Here is a 20606-nt window from a genome sequence, read left to right on the forward strand (position 1 = left end):
GCTACTACTGCTGCTGTTTCTGTAGGTTTGGAATCAGAGAGAAAGAAAGTGAAGGAATACCCTCACAGCTGTTCAACTAGAACAGCTTTAATAAGAAGTAAAATTCTTTAGCGTATTAACAGTTTAAGGAGAAGTACAGCGAATCGGTATGACTGGGTGAATGTAAAAAAAAAATACCATGTTTGACTATGGCCTAAAAAAAGGAAGCTAGTACCACTGGCCTCAAGTTCCATCACTCTCAGAATGTAAATAAAATAAATGTAAATAACACAAAGAACTTTTTAACGCAAATAGCATCAGGTAAAATCATAGCTTGCTGTGGGAAGTCCTTCTGTCTGTGTGTTACTTTTATTAATTAATGAATAAAGGAATTGCCTTGGCCTGTTGATAGGGCAGAACTTAGGTAGGCAGGGAAGACGGAAATGAATTCTGGGAGGAAGAAAGCAAAGTGAGGGGGATGGGGATGCCATGGATCCGTCGCCAGTGAAAGACATGCTGAAACTTTGCGGGTATGTCATGACCTCGTGGTGGTATACAGATTAATAGAAGTTGGTTAAATTAATGTAAGGGTTAGCCAATAAGAAGCTAGCAGTGATATAATTAATATAGTTTCTGCGTGGCTATTTTGGTTCTGGGCGGCTGGGACGAGCAAGCGGGCCCTCCTCTACAATAGCTATCTCATGAGTGATAATGTCTCTAGACAACTAAACTTGAAGAATCATGTTCCAGTTCTGTCATCAGCCTTCTCTGTGGTCTTGTCTTGGTGACATCCATGTCTTCCTGGAATATTCTTTCCTTCTATCAGGAGTCTTATCACTCACTATACGTAAAGATAAACTTCAATGCAACTGAACCTCAACACAGAAACTATCCCAAACCTCTGAAGGTGGCAGTGGTTTAAGGTGCTCTTCTGCAAATCATGAGAATGGCCTATGAGAGCTGGACTTCTGGCTCTGAACAAGTAAATGTATTTAGGACATAGCAAGTGTCTTAGTTAGGGTTTCTACTGCTGTGAAGAGACACTATGACCGTGGCAGCTCTTATAAGGAAAACATTTAATTGTGGTGGCTCACTTACAGTTCAAGGTTCAGTTCATAATCATCATGGTAGGGAGCATGATGGTGTTCAGACAGGCATGGTGCTGAAGTAACAGCTGAGAATCTTACATCTTACAGGCAACAGGAAATCTACCAAGACACTAGGTGGTATCCTGAGCAAAGAAAACCTCAAAGCTCACCCCCAGTGTGACACACTTCTTCCAACGAGGCCATACTCAACTCCAACAAAGCCACACCTCCTACTAATGCCACTCCCTATGAGCTTATGAGGACTAATTACATCAAACTCCCACAGCAAGCAAAAGTGAAAACATAAGTAACAACTAGCAGATAGCATAAGCACTATCAGACGCGTTGACAACACCCAGCAGGTGACGGGAGTAGCCCGAATGAACGAAGGCAACATCACCAAATCTGGGGGATACAAACACCCAGCAACGGCTGGGGAAGTTGAGGCAGTCAGCTGAAGTTCCTGACTGACCTTTCTCTCCATAGACCAGTTCCCACGGCTGGGCTTCCATCTCCCTGTTACATAAAAATGCAAACATGTTTATGACATGGAATAAATAATAGTCACCACTGTCAGAAGTGGCTTACTATCGAGCTGTTCCCAAGGACACAATGGTTTTACCCTTGGGTTGTTTGGCTGATTCCTTCCCTCCCATTCCTGAGTAAGAGAAGACACTTGGAAGACACGCTGAGACAAAAACGTTTGAGTGTGAGATGGGGGAGCCAAGCCGGCTTCTAGACCTTTTCAGTGAGCTGAAATGGCACATGACAATTAACCATAAAATGTATATTTCATGCTCAGAAGACTGGATTTGTTCGTCCACTCTAAAATATTTCCTATATAGTAAACCCTACAGCAAATTATTGACATAAGACTTATTTAAATAAGCAGCCTGTTCCAGCTCACTTGTCTGGTAAACACAGTGATGTGAGAGAATGCACACAAGCAATAGAATAAAAAAAATACTAATTCAGAGGTGCACAATGTGGCATAATATAAAACCAGACTCATGAGATGAAAAACTTCAACCAGAAATGGGATGTGGTTAGTAAGGCAGTTTGACTGAAGATACTCAGCCGGAATAAAAATGTTATTTTTATCTGTAAATCTGAGGGCAAGTGCCACTAAAATTGATGGGGACAGGGATCCATGATCAAGCCTTCCTCCCAGGACATGACACATTTGCCTCCCACATCAAAGCCCTATCTAAAGAGCATACATCCTTATTTATTAAGTCATGTTCTTGAGGGTTCACAACACACGGTCCCTTGTCTGGGATTGTATGCACAAAACAACATGCACACAACCGTCACTAGTGGATCCTCGATACCTCCAAAGAAGTTCAAGAACTGAATTATCCACTGTCCCTATTTAGGCTGTGACATCAGGCGCTCTCGGATCCAAATGAGTCACTATAGGCCCTGTTCCACTCAGCTGTCTTAACAACATCAAGGGCTGTCAAGCCACAGGCTAGTGGGACTTCTTCAAAGTCAACTTGCTCTTCCAGAAGACAATGAAAGACAAAGCCTCGCACATTCTCTTCTAAGATTCCATCTTTTCCTCTGTGGCACTCGTGCAAGACAGGGAACACGTGATACCTTTAGAAGACACGGGAAATGAGCTACCGACTTGTTGACTATAAAAATAATTGGTAATTAAAGGCATTCTTGTTGTTCAAAATTTGACGTTATTCAGCTACTTTCAAGCCTCTGTCTCCAAACCATACCCTTACAAAGCATCGAGAATGGCTGTGTTCGGACTGAGGATCAACAGCTATCAGAACGCGGTCACACGGCCCTCTCATCTGAAGCTGCCTCCGAAACAGAACTGCAGACTTTAATTTGAATTGTTTTAGGCACTCGGATATCTGGCAGGTGTGTTCCCGGCTGGCCTGGCTATGTTTGCATATTTTCAAGTGGTAATTTGTCGCTGCTGGGTGGTGACATTCAAAGAGAGTTCTGAAGGAGCTAAATGACAAAGACTCCGGGGTGAGAAAAGCATCCAGCACCCCGTTTATCTAAGTGGCATTTGCGGCTGGTGCGAAAACAAAATAGAAACACCCTTCAATTTCATCTTAGGTGTATGGTTCAAGAAGCTGTCTTCTGTGGCTCCTCGAGCAGGTTCTCCATCTGCAGACTGACTTCTCAATGAACTCGGATGGATTCACCCCATGCCAAAGACACGTTGAAAGGTGAGAGTCTGTAGTAGAGGCACAGGGTTCCTCGATGTCCCTGTACTTCTCGAAGTCAGTGTCTTCGATGAAACATCTGGAGATTGTGGCCCAATAGGTCTGAGGAGCGAACTCAAGTTCTCTTGATCTATGAACCTACACGAGTTGCTAGCCTGTTACCTGCCTCCATGAGTCAGTAGCCTGTCTGCTACCATGGAGCTGTGCTGCTCTGGGCGTGGTGTATTCCTTCTCAGACCTTAAAGGAGAAACTCTTCCTTTCCGTGGACAGGCAAGAAATAAAGGTTATCACCATCCATTCATATTAAGGGAGTTGAAAGCACGGGAATGAATAAACGCAGGTTAAAAACATCCTGAAAAAGGAACTTGGGAGGTGGCTCAGTGGGCAAGACCACTTGCTGGAGGTCTTGCTGGAAGCAAGAGGAACTAAGTTCAAATCCCCAACACCCATCAAAAACAAGGCACGGCTACACATGCCTTCGAACCCAGCTCTGGGATTTGCAGGAAGACTGGTAGCCAGCTAGATAAGCCAAAATGTTGCAAGAGAGACTGTCTCTAAACATGAGGTGAAGAAAAATAAAGACAGTCAACAATCTCCTCTGGCCTGCACAGGCATTACACAGGTACACACACCCACAGACGAGTGGGTTCATGCGCCCAAAATTCAGCCATCTTCCAAATTACCGGTTGAAACTATTAGCTCTCCTCCTACACACCATAAAAGGAGTGCCACCACTTCGGCTGTCCATCGTAGACCCTGCCCATCGTGGGCCCTGCTTGACACTCTACTTTTACAGTCTCCAGTAAGCCACTGCCCCAGGTGTGTGCTCTAGTCAAATCACGACCAACAATCTGGCCTTCTACACAAGGGTGTTTCTGCAAGGCCCTAGACGGGGCTTGGAGTAGCAGTGCTGTCCTCTTGAGAGCCTCAGAGTCAGTGGCTGAACTCTCAGGACATCCACTTCTTAAATCAAATTGAACGAAGAAAAAAAGGGTGACTCTCCGTCTCTACACAGTTTCTCTCATTTTTCTCCCATTTTATTAAGCATAGATTCTTTTCTCCTACAACATAATCTGAACACGGTTTCCCCTCCATCTATTCATCCCAGTCTTCTCCACCCCTTCTCCTATTCAGAACACTCCCTTCCTGTCCCTCACTAGAAAACAATGGACTTCTTGTAGATAAAAATAAAATACAGCAAAATAAAATATAATAACATTAGACAAAAAAACCCACCACATTAAAGTTGGACAAGCCAAGTCAACAGAGTAATAGAAGAGCCCCAAGAGCAGATACAAGAGTTGGAGACACACTCATTTACACATTTAGAAGTCCTGAAAAGGTACTAACTGAAAGACACGGTATATACACAGAGGGCACGGTGCAGACCTATGCAGGCCCTGTGCATGCTGCTTCAGTTAAAGTTTTCTCTTAAGAGTCCAACTAATCCACTACTTGCTTTGTGCGCAGAAAAATCAAGGTGTAATACAGGAAAACTGTCCAGCATCACACAAGTACTATAGAGTGGAAACAGGATTGGAAACTATGTATCTAATTCCCCATGCAGTGTAACTACCTCAGCTCCATCTGGAAGAAATCTTCCTAAACAGTTTTTTCCTTCCAAGTTCCTTTCAAGCCACCACAACCACCCATGGCTCTGTGGCAACAGGTGGTGGTACCCATGAATCAAGGACCTGTTGACAAAGAGGCACACTGAAGAAGCTTTCCTGATGGAGGAAGCAGAAGGGACAGAATAAGGGGTCTTAGTATCAGGACGCTCCTCTGTCCTCTCAGAGAAGACCCAGGAGAGAATTCTTCACTCAGTGTGTCTGTGTCTGTGTTTCAGGAAGAGGTTACCTATTCTAACTCACAATAAATGAAGTACCTTCTTAATAGCACACATTTGTGACAGGCAGACCACATCCTCACTAGCCTAGACTTCGCCATGTGAGCATGAGCAGGCTTGGACAATGCCACAGAGTTCTAGAAAGGACCTTATGAACATAAGGAAGAGCATGAGTGGTCATGGGAAACACAGAGGATGAACGATGGAGTTGTGTAGAGAGAAATGGGCTCAGGACTGATTTATTATGCTCCGTGTCCACTCTGCCATCAGGATGCACAGTCCCCGAGGTACGGATCTACTCAGGACTGAAATTTTACATCCAGATATGCTGTCTCAAATAATCTAATTTGATAAGATGAGAACATCATATCTCATCAAACAATCAGCCTTTGCCAAAAGCCCACATAAAGTTTCCAGGCTAGTGAGGCGTCTAGCCAAGGCATGAACTTCTAGTACAGGCGATACAACGACAATGGGCCTAGGGAGGAAATTATTTTGAAAGGAATGCGACCGTGCTCAGTATGTGCAGCGTGTTCCTTGCAACCCAAACCTCATACATTTTTATAAGGTGTCTATGTATTGTCGAGCTCCGGAGCTGCTGCGTCACCGCCGCTCAGGCAAAGCGCCTGCAAATAAAGGAATCTTGATACGGGCGTGACACATTAGATGATATTAAGGTACAACCCCACTCCCACTTCCTGTCTCTGCAGTACCGTATATGTCCTCTACACAAACGGGAGAATAAACACATTCCCAGTCGCTGGGAGACGGGTCACTCTCGCTGACAGCATGCCTCGGGGAAAGGGGGACTTTGCTTTCCTCCAGCCGTCCTAGATGGAGGATGAACGGTCAAGAGCACAAGGATAATGGACTTGGCGTGGGCCAAGGAAACTTCTTCGGGACTTCCAGGTGTTGGAGGAAAGAGAAGGAAAGAAAAAGAGGTTTCCAATTACTGGCAGCCATCATTTCGCAGCTGTTCATTTCGCTTTGGCCCCAGATAAAAGCTCCCGAGACAGAGTCCCCGTTGAGTCTTTGTCGTCCCACTACAGATGTACCACGCTTATTTCATAGAGGAAGAATCTCCTGCTTCGAGGTGTTTGTACGTCGTCTGGAGCCAGGCAGCAGGAACTTCATCTGGGTAAGTCAGACACCAGAGAACAAACTCTTTCCCGTTGCCCTTCCCAGAGTTCCATGCCCAGCACTGGGTCCCTTGTCAGCACCATCCCAAGACGGAAAAGCCTATGTAGGGGGAAAGGGCTTCAGAAAGCCTTGGAAAGGAAGAGCGGTTATGAATTACAGGACTTAAGAGCAAATGAGCTCAGAAACTGTCTGGAGAGCAAACAGAGAAGTCATAGAAACAATACAGTCAAGCCTACTGCCAGGGCTCCAGAGGGCAACAGATCCAGTGGGGAAACCAAAGGTGTTGCATAAGGGTCTCTTGCCTATCTACGTGGAGTCTTCTTCAGGCTTCATGCCCTCTGCTGTCTTTCCCTCTCTCCCAGAGACAGACTGTATGGGAGAGGTAATTAGGATGCGCCTAGGGTCAGAAAGAGTCAGAAACAACAACCGCTGTACCATTTTGGTTCTTTACATGGAGGATAAAACTCACCCCAGGGATTTCTCTTTGGGGTAAGTGTGAGATGGATAGCTTACCAACCTAGCATTTACTTTTCCGCCAGAGTCTTGTGCAATCATTAACTTCTTCGAGAAACCAACAAGCCTACCTTCAAGGAGAGGAATAAAAACAAAACAAAAACTCATGGCAAAGCTGATTACAATCTAATACCACAAACAGCCTATAAGAAGCGTGCTGAAGTGGTCTGCACACCTGCAAGGAGGTTCAAGGTCATCTAAGCAAGGTTGCCTGCTCACAGCCTGCGGAAAGTCCCACCTGGTGAGCAGAGCAGGAAGCCATGGTGGAATTCCGGCTAACAAATAACACCCTGGAATCGGTGCCATTGGGCTGCTAGATGGGATCACGTGCTAGCAGGGGACAAGTGTTAAGTAAGTGCTATGTGCCAGAAACTGGGAGGAAGTGTGATGATTTGTTCTAGTGGTGCAGGAGAATTGTCTGTATTCTGTCAATCATGTTTTAAATTAACGCTGATTGGCTGCTCTAGGGGATAGAGAGGGAGGAGGAGAGGGAGTGGGGGGAGTGGGAGGGTGTTGGGAGGAGGGGCTGAAATGGAAACTTTTATAATTTAATAAAAAAAAAAAGAAAAAAAATTAACGCTGATTGGCCAGGCAGGAAGTACAGGCGGGAAAACCAGAGAGGAAGTAGAGGTGGGGGCGATGAGAACAGGAGAATTCTGGGAAGGAGGAAGCCCATTGCTCCCAAGTTCTGCCCAGAGCATGGAAGAAGCAGGATGTGACCTGCCCTGCTGAAGAAGGTACTGAGCCATGTGGCTAACACAGATAAGAACAATGGGTTGATATAAGTTACAAGAGCTAATCTGAAGCTTGAGCTTCTACTCGGTGCTAGAACTCCTATTCTGGCTTCTGGTGTCTGAGCCACACACTGCTGACTTTCAGCTCAAGGGAACACAGAACTTCAAGGCAGGCAGACTGTTGTATTGGAACGCTGGAAGCATTAGAAAGTACTTTCTCATACTGAGTTGAAATCTGCCTCCCTGTTTTGCTGCCCGCTGAATCTGGCCCTGCCTGCTGGAGCCGCACAAAGTGAATCTACGTCCGTGTCCACCCTTTCAGCGTTTTCAGGCAACTGCCGTGTCTGGTCTAAGCCTTCTTATCTGACACTGATGGGGAGACACATGGCAATCCTCTCCCTGGAGGGGGTCAAAAGACAGCGGCCATGGGAGTTTGGGAGGCTCTCACACACTCTATCCTATCTTTCATCATACTGGGTTGTGTGGAAAGGCTTCTACCCATACGGAATCCTGACCTCAATGTGCCTGGCCATCTTACGGCTTGAAAGGGATGAAGAAGGGGCGGAGCCGGAGAGGCCCTGCAAGAGGCATGACCTTCCCAATTAGGCACAGGCTCCGCAGACTATTAAAAACCCATCCTGCAGAGGTGTCCTCAAGTCGCCTGCATAATTACTCCTGTGGAGCAGCTCAGATGTTTCCTCTTACATTGTTTTTCTAAATGTTGGAAAAGAGGCTTTGCCGGGCAATCAGTGATAAGCCTCAGGACCTGCAAGGTTTGAGACTGCTACATGCAGGATATTTGATTCTCGTCCTCCTCCCATCCATCACGCTCAGGGCACACATAGCTCTCTGCTAATCCTCTACATGTACCAAATTCCCCTTCCGTTACCACTGTGCCCTCCCTCGGAGTGTAGGGAAGGAGATGACATCGGTGAGAGATGAGGCAGACAGTTCAGGACTCAGTCACAGCATGGCCCTATAACAGGGAAATAGTAAACTATAGACCTAGACACCTCCTGCCCCCGCAAACAAAGTGTTTGTTAACAAAATGCAACAGGACTGTTGGGTTTCAAATTAGTGGTCAGAGTGAGAGCTGAAATGTAATTATTAATGACCAGTATCCCTTGTGCTAATTACTCTACACATCAACAGAAACAATTCTAACGTTGGACTCTTAAATGTTTGTACTGAAGTGTGCACCCTGAAGACTTGGGAGAATAGTTACATAGTCTACACAGTCCTTTGGTGTTTCAGAAACATGACCTCAATGCTCAGCTGTCCCCAAAGATTTGATTCCCCTTTGCCAATGCCTGCCCAGGGCATGGCCTGTTGTTCCTTCTCCACTGCAATGCAAGGCGAAGACAACAGATCTGAGAGCCTGCTGAATGCTGACCGAGTTAAACCTTGCTTATGTAAGTCCCGCAAAGCAAGGGAATAGCCAAGGATCTGAAGGGCTTATGGGGGTCTCTGCCAAGACATCAGCAGCTTGGATGTGCACCGTCACATCTGGACCCTGGGTGGTTATCTTAGTAGCTTCTTGGTAGACTTGGGAACAGGTGATGGGAAGAAGCCAAAGAGAAAGAAGACACTGGAATTTCCCTCCCTTAAAACCACAAAGTCAGAACAAATAGCTCTTCCCAGAATGCTGAGAAGGGGAAAGCCTAGAGACATGGCAAGGAAGATACACTGTAACCAATAGTTCTCCCAGTGGGCTCCACGCCTGCTGAGTGGTCACTGAAACCCATGTGGTCACCAAAGACAAAACCCCATACAGTACTCACAGCAATCCTTATCCAGGGATGGTTAACTGGCCCCAGGATGTCAACGCACACCACCTTCATTTTAGTGGGGGCTTTTGATTTTTCTTTTCTTCTTGAACTTTTTTTGAGAGAGATAGAGACAAGAGACAAACAATGTACATCTTCCTCCTGAGTGTGTTTCGCTGCATATATAGGTGTCAGTGCAGGGCATGCATATGTGTGAAAGAACATGTCTATGGAGGCTAGAGGTAGACACTGGGCTTATCCCTCCCTATTCTTCATCCTTACTGTTTTGGAACAAGGTCTCACACTGAACGGGGAGCTCAGCAGTTCAGCTAGACTTGCTGTCCGTCAAGTCTCAGCAAGCCCCAGAGACCTTCCTGTCTTAGAGCATGCATTACCACCCCCAGTTCCTCCATGTTCACAATGGAGGCCTCAACTCCGGTGCTCAGGCTTGCATTGCAAGCACATTACTGACTGAACTATCTCTTCAGCCCCTTCCCTTAGATTTTGTAGGATTAGATTGGGCCCTGGAATCATAATGCCCAGTATGTCATTCTTACAGAAACACAGAAACAAAGCACACAGCCAGCAGTATACCCGGCTGTAGGGACCTGCAGTGAATTGGAACCCATAGTGGCCAGTGAGAAGTCAATGATGGAGCAAAGACTGCTTGCCAGAGTTTACATGGGAAAGGCTCCGCATGGCTGGCTCTTGGCTCTTGGGGCAAAATGACGACAGTGTGGTCTGACAGAGCTGAGCTTCTCCTGGACTCTCACTTGGAACCATAAATAATTCCGACAAGCCCTCCTAGCTGAGAACCAGTGCTAACCTCCAAGGGTGGCCTGGTCGCTTCTCCAACCTGGTGAGGCTAAGCCTCTGCCATGGCTTGGATCTTAAATGTGTTCAACACTTGGTCCTCAACCAGTTTCAATATGAAGAAGCAGTAAGAACTCCACGGTGTGGGGTCTGATCAGAAAATGAAATGGTTGCAGGGGTGATGTTAGAAGGAAGGATTATACATTGACCTCTTCTCTGCTTCACAGATACCATGGGGTCAACAGCTGTATTGCCCCACATGCTCCTCACCATGCTGTGGGCCCTCCCCACAATCACCAAAGCAATAGCACTAACCCACCAAGACACTACACTTCTGAAACAATAGAAAATATTAATCAACTTTCTTCCTTTAAGTTTTATCTCAAATGTCTTTCAGTCATGGGAAACTGGTTGGTGTAGCCTTCAAAAGTGAATAAATTTGAAAAGCCAAGCATGGGGGTGCACGCCTTTACTCCCCACACTCAGAGGCAGAGACAGGCTGATCTCTGAGAATTCAAGGCCATCTGGTCTGCAGAGTGAGTTTCACTCATTCTGGGCTATGTACAGAAACCCCTTCTTAGTATTCCCCCCAAAAAAGATTCTACCCTTTTGAAAGTGAAATTGACTATTAAGAGCCCATAAAAGGGACACGAGGTATATGAATTTAAATTCTGAAAACCCTTCATGTAGTTCATCAATTAGAGCTTTCTCGTGTTGCTTATTTTGGGTTCTAAATTATAACAATAAACAAAATCCAGCTATTAATTTAAATGCTGCTATACCCCAGAGGACTTGGGCGGCCATCCATCTGGAGTCAGATTCCCTGGAAGAAGGCACCACAAACCTAGATACACAAACCTAGTATGGTCCTTAGCAACATAAACTCCTACTCCTGACTCCAGCCACTTCCCAATGTCCTATGTGTTCACCTAGGGACTAAGTGAGGGACACACGGTCATGCAGAAGCTCTGTAGCCAGCCGATCTTTCCTAAAGCTCTAGAACCCACCTGTCTTAGTAAGACAGAAATTTACAGGGGGCTCTACATGCATACACATTTTTTTTTTCAAAAGTCCCTGCAAGGCTTACAATCCCACCTCTCTTTAGGCTCCCACTTCACTGCTGTTCTAAGAGAAACAAGGAAAAGTGGATGAGAAAATACAAAATACATCATTGATGAGCAATGAATTTGGGGAAATGGGAGGGGGTGAGTGGGAGGAAGAGACGGAGGCTGCGTGGTATGATAGGAGAATAAAGGGGGGGAGAGAAAAAGAAAAATTTAGATTTAAAAAATACAGCATTGCAAAACACCACGTAAGTTTCAAACTGAAGCTCACGACCTCAGGGCTATAAAAGCCCCTTTGGTAGAGAAGTCAGAGTACCTCCACGGCAGCTGGCGTGAGTGACCAGCCGCAGGACAAGCGCTTACGGCTGCCTTCCCGGACGCTCCCTTCACGGATGCTATAGGTGCCAAGAGCTCTGCCGAGCGCATGATGCTGTACCATCTAAAAATAATTCCACGGAAGCACTCTCCGTTGTTTCTTAGACTTGGGAAACTAAAGCCATAAGAACGTGAAGTGATACTGAGCCAATATTACACAGCTAATAAACGAAGGTGCCAGGAGCGACAGTTACAGTCTGGTCCAGGACATAAACTCCATCTTTGGGCTAGGCTATTTCCCATCTTCAAAGTGTAACACAAATCAGGGCTGGGGGCCTGTCCAGGACTCGGTCATGTGACATCAACTGACTCGAATGAAAGTATTTACTGTAAATAAAATAAAAATGCCTCATATATGGATATATGCACCTATGTATTTTTATATATAAACAATAAGATCTCATGATTGTGTCACTGTTCTAAACATTAGACTTCCATAGCATATAAGGTAGTTCCTCCCCCTCAAAGCCTGTGAGGGACAATTTCCCCACTCCCAAACCACCACACTAAGACACATACACATACACACACACACACACACACACACACACACTTACAAAAAGAATTTTTATACCAGTAAGCATTATCTGCCATTACCTGCCCTGCTCAATGTCCCTAGGTTCTAATTTTAAATATTCTAATTTTTCAGTGTCTCATTTTTTTTCTATTTATCAAAGAGAATTTTGTACAAAGGTTACTTTTAACCCAAAGACACCATGACTAAGTGGTCATCGGACTAACTGGTCATTTCCATATGCTTTTCTGATGTGCCAATGACATATTTGTTCAGCCTGAAAGGAATTAGAATCTGAGCGCTGTTTGGAAATCAGTGTAAGCTGACCAAGTGTCCAAGCTTTGAGGGTACAAACCCCTTACTTAACGGGCTAAGCATGAGCCCTCTTAGAAAATATATGTCAAATATTACAGCTCACTGTAGAATTTTACACTAGCTAACTCAAGTAAAGACTTAGAAGAGTGTGCTCATCACTTCTCACAACAGTCTTCAGTGTAGTCCAATGTACTTTTTAAATAAGCCATCTTATCTCCTTAATTGTGTTAATTAAAAACCTATATATCACAAGGTGGAAATAAATACTGAGCTCTTTGTGTAAACTTAGCTTAAAACATTTGTCCTGACTCAAAAGTAACCAGACTGGAACTCTGTATTCTGACTGACAAAGGGGTCACATAACATCCCTAATAATCATGGTCACACAGCATCCCTAATAATCATATTCACACAACACCCCTGATAATCATGGTCACACAGCATCCCTGATAATCATATTCACACAACATCCCTGATAATCATGGTCACACAGCATCCCTGATAATCATGGTCACACAACATCCCAGATAATCATGGCCATACAACATCCCTGATAATCACAATCACACAACATCCCTGATAATCATGGTCATACAACATCCCTGATAATAACAGTCACACAGCATCCCTGATAATCACATTCTGTTACCCCTGCCAGACCCACTAAAATTACAAAATACTTTTTTATTTATTTTCAGATGTATGAAGAAAAAAAGAGGAATATTAGTCTCCAGTAACTATTGGTTCTGTCCATTTATCTAAGCTTTGTTTTGCTGATATAATGATAACATAATAGCATAATGGCTATTCAGAATCCCAGCCAAAAAGAGGGGGGAAGTTGATTGGATTTAGCCTGCACAGGACAGAATATCTCTGTGTGTGCTCTTTTATTTTTAAATTCCATTTCCTATTATAAACTCAGAAATGTAAATGCTTTGCACATTCATATTTATTACCAAAATAAAATGCTCTCTCAGGCCCATGAATTTCAATCCTTTTTATTTGTTGATGATAGAACTGTCTTTATTAAAGAGCTAAGTCATTTTTCATAAAGAAGGTAAAAATGTCTAGCCATCCTTCTGTATCAGTTTATAAGTATTTTAATCTATCTCGGCTATTTATGAGATCATAGAGTTGATGTGGCACCAAATGAATCAAATACCAAAGGGTGGTTGAATTTTTATTAGTATATATGCCTTTCCTATTTTTTCACTGCCTTCTGAGAACCGTGCTCCTAAATTTCTTTTCAAACTGATCATACTGGGCTGAATCTCTTGAAGCTGAACAAGGGATGAGGGCAGTGTTGACTAGGCTAACCCTTAGTGGGTCAGGGCCTTCAAGCTGCCCTTCTGTGACTGGCCAGGTGAACAGTCGCTGCCCTTCCCAGAACGTAGGTACCCCTGGCACTACAGCCACAACCAGCAGACAGCATCTCACCCATGGTCCACTGTGAGCAACTCAACTCATGTCATCCTAAAGAAATCAAGGACCAGGGAACTGAAGTAACCTCTCCACACTCTCTCCAAGCTGATAAGCTAAAAGCCAGAGTTTGCCTCATAGAAAAATATTGCGTATTCTCAGCCACCATAGTACACCCACTTACCTGCCAGAAGGTGCAGGTTTCCACTCTGGCTGGAGACTAGAATCATTCTGGGAGATTTTTTTAAAATACTGATAAGCATTCTTATTGTTTAAATAAGAAGTGATTTTTAGTGTGCACTTCAGAATCACAAAACCTGAATTAGAGATTCAGGGAACAGTCGCTTTCTTAAGAAATGGATATGTCAGATCTAGTAATGCCAGCTATGTGGGAGGATGAGGTAGGAGGGTTCCAAGTTCAAGGCCAGGCTATGCAACTTAGTGAGACCCTGTCTCTAAATTTAAAAAAAAAAAAAGTAAAAAGAGGGGGCTGACAAAATGGCTCGGTGGGTCAAATGTACCCACTGCCAAACCTGGAACCCTGAACTCAATCCCTGCACCCACGTGGTAGAAAGAAAGAAAGAAAGAAGGAAGGAAGGAAGGAAGGAAGGAAGGAAGGAAGGAAGGAAGGAAGGAAGGAAGGAAGGAAGGGAGAGAAATGAATTGTCTCCAACAGTAGAAGTTCAAGTTGTTTAGCTGGTACAGGACCATGGTGCATGGTCACTGGCAGAAACATACACCACCTTGAGCAGATTAGCAAGTCTCATTTCTTTACCCAGCCCAGCATTTGTCTTCCAAGGGAAGGAAGATCCACGTGGTTGTGCAATCCTGGGAAAATGAGACACGTCTAACAAAGCACTATTATCTGGCTGGAGAAAAACGCAATGGGGTCAAATCCAATTGCAATACTGTAGCACTAAAATCATAGGGAAACACATGGAAATAACCACGCCTCCACCCATCCTTGGGAAACAGATCCATACCTGTACTTTACTAATAGGAATTCGTATGGAAGCCATCACCAACTGTACTACAGCCACCAAGCAGAGTGGCCATTACAGCTAGCAACTCCCAAGCCTGCTGACATCACCTTTTGCCTTCATGCTGAACATATGGCTCTAGGACCAGCTTCTACACTTCTGGGAGTTTGTTAGAGATGCAGAATCATGGCCCTCATCCGAGTCCCTGCTCAACCAGAATCTTCACTTAATAACATTTATGTTTATGTGCATAATCAAGTTCATGAAGCACAGCCTCTGCTATAAGAACCTAACTGAAGTGTTTAAATAATATCAGTTATATGAACTGAGACTACAGAGCCAGGCAGAACTTAATCCAACTAGTTCCATTATCTGCTGATGTCTGCCCTATGAGAAGCCAAGCCCTGGGCTAAGTATTTCGGGAAATGACAGGCTAAGGTTAGGCCAGGTGACTGCAGAGCTCTTAAGTGTGAATGCAGAAAACACATAATTGCCTCGCACTTCAGAGAAGTGAAATCGAAGGTAATAGAGTTTGGTGGAGTCAAAGCTGCAGTGCAATGGGAGATCAAGAAGCATGCAGCAACTTCCCCGACTCTCAGACAGGTCAATGTGGCTGCAGGGCAGTGAGAGGTCTCTTCCCAATGCAAGGAACAACAGGAGCACAGGGCTGCAACACAGTGCCCCGCTGTGGGCTAAGAGAGCCAAGGCCTCAGGCACAAGGTGGGTCAGACGTTGCAAGGAAGTAAGTGCCTGACCTCACTACAGAGCACTAACTGAAGGCACCCCAAGCCAGTAGGATTGCTGGGGCCCTCTTTCTACCATCTAAGACTACACTTTAGCAGTGAGTTCTGACACTGAAATTTTTTCAGTATATCACTGAACATCAAGAGGCACTTTTAAAATCTGCAACTAAGGTTGCACCTAGCACAGGGCAGATTCACTTAATGAATAAGTCAATGAGGTCAGAGTGCAGCAGAGGATCTTGCTCGTAGAGCAGAGGTTTATGTTACTGAGGCCCGGCAGGAGAGTTGACTAGTGAGTATGATTTAGAGAGCTTGTTCTCCAAAAGCAAGGATGAAATGCATTAGGAATGGGAGAGACAAGGGATGGCAAACTAATCAGCGAAGGGGTAGCATCTAGAAAAAGGCGAGCTTGCACAAAGGTAGTCACAGTGAGACTATGAAGACGGACTCTCGAGAGGCACCGTGACTGTGAAGTACCCAGTGGAAAGAAACAGTATTGGGGAGGCTCAGGGCGCTTGGGGAAATGTGAAAATCGACACAAAGTTGCCCCTGCATATCTAAAAGAACCATAGTGATGAGCTTAAGTTTAGATTCAGAAAATAGATGGTAGACTTGCAGCACCGTAGAGGAGTGCAAGGCCCTCTATGGGGTTTCACTGTGTAAATATGAAGCTTAGGAGGAATGTAGAACTATGATGTCGCTTCAGGAAGAAATCATCTTTATTAATAAAAGATAACACTGCATAAAAATTTACAAAACCCTACTCCGAAGCAGTAAATCAAGAAAAGGCATTAGATTAAAAAAACAAACAAGCAAACAGTGAAGAAGAAAGATGTTGGGATCATCCATGGGGAACAGAGACAAGAATGAGAAATGAATGATGACAGGATGATAATGAATGGTATATAGAGGGGATTATGATGATGATGATGATAATAATAATAATAAACAAGCAAACAGAAATCAGGGAAAATTTCAGCACACAAACACTGTCATTCATATATATATATATATATATATATATATATATATATATGGTGTGAGAGGAAGAGAGAGAGAAAGAGAAAGAGAGAGAGAGAGAGAGAGAGAGAGAGAGAGAGAGAGAGAGAGAGAACACGCTGTCAGTAGAGGTCAGGCAGTAACATTTTCAAACTCAGGCAGGAGAAGGGAAAAGCAGAGTCTTGTTCATGGTACCCAACACTACCCAGCATTATTCTACGCAGATTTTCATCCCCCGAGTTGCTTGTTTGGATGGATTCTCTTCACTCCCAGAGTCACGATATTTGATCATCATACAATAGTCCCACTTTGTGGAGTTCTCTTCCAACTGCTGCCGTCTCATTATCTGCTGCGCCTGGGTGCCAAGCGCTAACCACACTTCTGTCTAATTTGACTGAGGAGGAAATGCCTCCATTTGGTTTCCTTCTGACTCAGTTCAAAGAGACAAACTGTTTCCTTTGGTACTGGGAATCTGAGTATTGTTAAAATGCTGTAAGCTATGAACATTGTTTTTCCTAATATCAATGACAGTGGTTATTAGGTTCCTCTTAAATCATTTACCTATGCAACCATAACATAATATTATGTAAATGAGATGCTTCAGGGATTATACTGCAAAACACTGGTGTCCACCAGGACTATGTCAGCAAGGGCAGCGATGCTTCCCAGTCTTGGAGAGTTCACCTTTCGGAAATCATGTACTACAAATGCACCCAGGAGAGGTCAAGGAGATTTACAAGAATAGCTTATTTGATCTGTGGTTTTCACCTTAAACTTCCTCAAATCACTTTCAGAGATGGTAAGAGTGTAAATGATGAATTCACAAACACTTGATGACAGAAAAATATAAAATCTGAACAGCAAACGCTTTGACCAAATAAACACATTTTCACCTTTTTATAAGTAACCAAAATTGCAAGCCAGTATTTTACATTCTAATGACATTCATCTATGACAGGAAAGGACAGCCCATACTCACTGCACACGTGATATTAAAATACGATTGAAGGAGTCTGGAAACAGGCAAAAGCAGACCCCAAAACACTGAGGGGAAATGTCTGGAGCCTGAACGTTTGAGATGGGCTGGGTAACTTTCAGAAAAGCTTCCCGTCTCATTTAATAAACACATTTCTCAGCCCTTCCTAAATTGTACGGATGCTGCCAATCTACCCTACCACACAAGGGTTGTGTTCCATTTGGGCATCTATTTTCCCTGTATCTTGCTTCATTGTGGCAAAGTTTGCAATAGTCTCTGTGTACTGCGCATCAGATAAGCTAAGCCAGAGAGAAACGCCAACCTCCTCTCTACAGGAAAATGTTTCCAAATCCAGGAACTTTTGAGGCTATTCCAAAATTGTTTGTGCTCATGGGGGCAGGGGCATTTTATTTTCCTTGAAGGACCCAAGAGATTTGCCATCAGAGTGTCCTCAGGAGTCACAGGAAGCAAAGTATGAGTGACCTCCCTCTAGCCTTCCCCTCATCCCAAGGCCCTCACACAGCAGAGGCAAAACAGATGGTCCTCCCCCTCCTGTTTCCCTCCTGCCTTCCGCCATCCCGCAGAGTCCTCCCACCCTGAGCTGACACCTTCACCAGCTCTCACTAGCCCAGGCTGCCCTTTGCAGCTCCTAACAAGTACAAACTTTGGGCATCTGCTCTTAAACCTCATCATCCACCTAGCTCCGGGTCTCTTCTCTGCAGAATGCCCTTGGGACTCTAAGCTTCCACAGTCATCCTCCCCTCACACCTCGGTACCCAAATTACTCATTTCCCTCTAGTAAAAAGAGTCTGCAAAACCCCGGAGTTCCGGGGGCAGAGGCGCTGCCGCTGACCCCTGCGAGGTTCTCCCCGTCCCCCATCCTTCTCCATGCTCCCCTTCCGTCCAGGTTTATCCTAGCCCACCCTGGGGACCCTTTGCTCGTCTGGTTTGCACGACCTATTCCTTGACTCGAGGGGCTGGAGCGAGCCTCGCCTCTGCGGCCGGGGCAGCGGCCAGGAGCCCGCCTCTACAAGTGGGGCCGCGGGACGGAGCGCAAACTCCACCGTTCGTCGGGGCGGAGGTGGTGGGGACCGGCGCGGACGCGGCGACGCGGGGCCGCTCGCCCCAAGCTTACCTCTGCGCGCGGGCGGCGGGTGCGCTGGGGCAGCCGCTCCCGAGGCCGGGGGGCTGTGGCCGGTGCCTGGGAGGCGGCGCTCCCGCCAGGTCTGCGCTGGGGCTTCGCGCAGACGCTCTCCCGCGGTCTGCGGCAGCCCGGGGCGGTGGCGCCGGCGACAGCTCTGCGCCGCGGCCCCCGGAACTGTCCGACCCAGCGGGAGCACGGGCTGAGCGGCCGGTAGCGGGCTCCACGCTCAGCGCCTGCGCGCCCGGCCTCGCCCAGGTAAGGGGCGTGTGCCCGGGTCCTCGCGGGCCACCGGGACCGACCGGCGTGAGGACGGGGCGAGGCGCTTGGCGCGGGGACGCTGCGGGCCGGGAGTGAACGCCACGGAGACGCCCGGGGGCGGCGCAGCCTCGGAGCCTGCCTGGCCAACGGGTCCCACGCGCCCCTCAGCCTCCAGCAGAGGTCAGGGTGGGGAGGAGTGAGGTCCCCCAGCCGGGATGCCAACCTTGCGCGTGGGGAGGAGGGGTGGAAGGGGACGTGTCACCTATTGGCCAAGCGGACTGAAACTCTTCTTGGAGATGCTCGCCACCAAGTATTGGCTCTGCGGGTGCGTGCAGCTCTGGGCTGGCGGGCAACACGGTGCAGCCTCCGCGTGGGCCCAGGGCTTCGCAGCCCGGCGCGAACCCGCAAGGCTCGTGCGCAGGGGAGGGGCTCGTTTGCCTCCCACTGCCAGGCCTGGTTGATTGAAGTTTCAAAAAACTAAACCGTGTCAGGGGTTCCCCCGGTGTAAGCCATCTTCTGAAAATAGTGCAGACACAGCCAGGGCGTTTGCTTCTGCCACGGAAAGCACTTCAAAGAAAACACTGGGGGGAAGGAAACATAATTTTAAGGGCTCGGTCTTCTGAGATGACTTCTGTGGGAAGAAATTCAAGGGTAACAAATGACAAGGGAGCCCTGTTAGGCAGTGGAGGATTTTTTTTTTAAACCAGATGACTTGACTTTGAAATATATTTCTTTGGATCTTGTCTTAGATGATTGACACCAAAGCCATAAATAATTAATCCAGCAGCTGTTAATGTCTTGGCATAGTGTCCAGAGTAAATACCTTCGAGTCCAGCCAAAACCAGTGCTGCTTCCGGGGTGGGTTTGAGATCTGATGTACGTACACTCACCGCATTCTAGAGCCTTCTGAAGGAGCAGCTTGTGTTTTGGTTTTTTTGTTTTTTTTTTTTTTAAATCCACCTTGGAATGTCAGGTTATTGCAGGCGCCAGCGCACCTGAGGTAACCAGCATGAGAAAATGGGACATTAGCTTGACTGATGGTCTTTATATTTTTAGAATCCAAACATCTTCTAGGTAGGCAGGCTCACTCTAAGGACAGACCGTTACTGGTATGTTTATTATTACTACTGTTCTCTATTCGAAATGACTGTACGAGGCAAGCTACAAAATTCCTAACCCCCAAAGAACATCAAGAACTGCAACTGCTTGAAGAAGTCTTTTTAAAAACGATGGCCCCACGCATCTTTCTGTCCATAAAGGTTATATTGAAAGACTCTCTTCTGCATTCTGAGAATGGGGTTCGGCAAGACTGAGGCCGGCAGGAACTTCGATGAGGAAAACACCCAGCTTGCAGTCTTTTGCACTTACGGGTTGGAAGCAGTGTAGTTGGCCTTAGCAGCTTCTGACCTCACAAGTATTAGCATTCCCAGAACTCTAAGGAGCATGGGGAAAGGGAGGGCTCTGGAAGCCTCCAACCAACACCTTTGTACTTGGAGAAAAGAAAAAAAAGGAAGAAAAAAAAAAAAAAAGAGCAAGCCCTATGGGCCGGAACACCTGTGAGAAGCGCGCTCCTCATAGCTTGCACAATTTAGCAGGATGTGCATTTTTTTAATGTCCTGCAATCTGCAACTATATCTTTCTCTCCTCCCTGTCTATTTTTAATCACTTATAGCCAAGATGTATGGGAGAAAATAATTTGAGGGTTGCATTTCCTAACAACAGCTGAAAGAAGCATAAAATATTTGCAGAT

The 20606-nt window shown here is 45.8% G+C and overlaps 1 protein-coding gene across 2 annotated transcripts in view; it reads right to left on the reverse strand.

Annotated features, from left to right (window-relative positions):
* The window catches only part of Znf385b (zinc finger protein 385B), a 394076-nt gene extending 375388 nt beyond the window's left edge, over positions 1 to 18688 (reverse strand). The window contains exon 1 of one of the 2 annotated variants that reach the window (XM_085680921.2): positions 18590 to 18688. The gene's annotated coding sequence lies outside the window, so the exon portion shown is untranslated. The remainder of the gene's footprint in view (positions 1 to 18589) is intronic. The other variant, XM_085680922.2, reaches the window with a different exon arrangement.
* Positions 18689 to 20606: the final 1918 nt, after the last annotated feature.

Source organism: Myodes glareolus, chromosome 21 (assembly GCF_982192425.1).
Source record: "Myodes glareolus chromosome 21, mMyoGla1.1, whole genome shotgun sequence".
In the NCBI taxonomy this organism is placed as follows: Eukaryota; Metazoa; Chordata; class Mammalia; order Rodentia; family Cricetidae; genus Myodes; species Myodes glareolus.